This window comes from Corvus brachyrhynchos, unplaced genomic scaffold (assembly GCF_000691975.1).
Source record: "Corvus brachyrhynchos isolate BGI_N302 unplaced genomic scaffold, ASM69197v1 scaffold309, whole genome shotgun sequence".
NCBI classification, from domain to species: Eukaryota; Metazoa; Chordata; class Aves; order Passeriformes; family Corvidae; genus Corvus; species Corvus brachyrhynchos.
In genome coordinates this window covers 1,839,640-1,840,157 of record NW_008240227.1, presented here as the reverse complement: position 1 = coordinate 1,840,157, position 518 = coordinate 1,839,640, and positions in this window count along the sequence as shown.

The window sequence follows — 518 nt, the reverse complement described above, 5'->3', positions numbered from 1 at the left end:
CGATTTGTCCGATACTGCCGGCGGTGCACTGTCGAGGTGGCCATCGGCACTCGTTGCTCTTCCCCTTTCAGGAGGCCAACTGCAGAAGGATTCTCAGATAGTCCAGGCAGGGTGTTCAATTGCCTAATGCCCTCTGCCTCCACAGCAGCAATCCCAAATGCCCACCTGAGTCCTTTTGGGTCTTTGTAGTAGCCATTCCGGAGGAAGTCTATGCCCAGAATACACGGGGCCTCTGGGCCGGTCACAATAGGATGCTTTTGCCACTCCTTCCCAGTCAGGCTCACCTCAGCTTCCAAAAGGGTCAACTGCTGTGATCCCCCGGTCACCCCAGCGATGGATACAGGTTCTGCCCCCACATGTCCCGATGGCATTAAAGTACACTGTGCCCCAGTATCAACCAATGCATCATATTTTTGTGGCTCTGATGTGCCAGGCCATCGGATCCACACCGTCCAGAAAACCCGGTTCTCCCGTGCCTCTTCCTGGCCAAAGGCAGGGGCCCCCCACGCCCCGTTTAC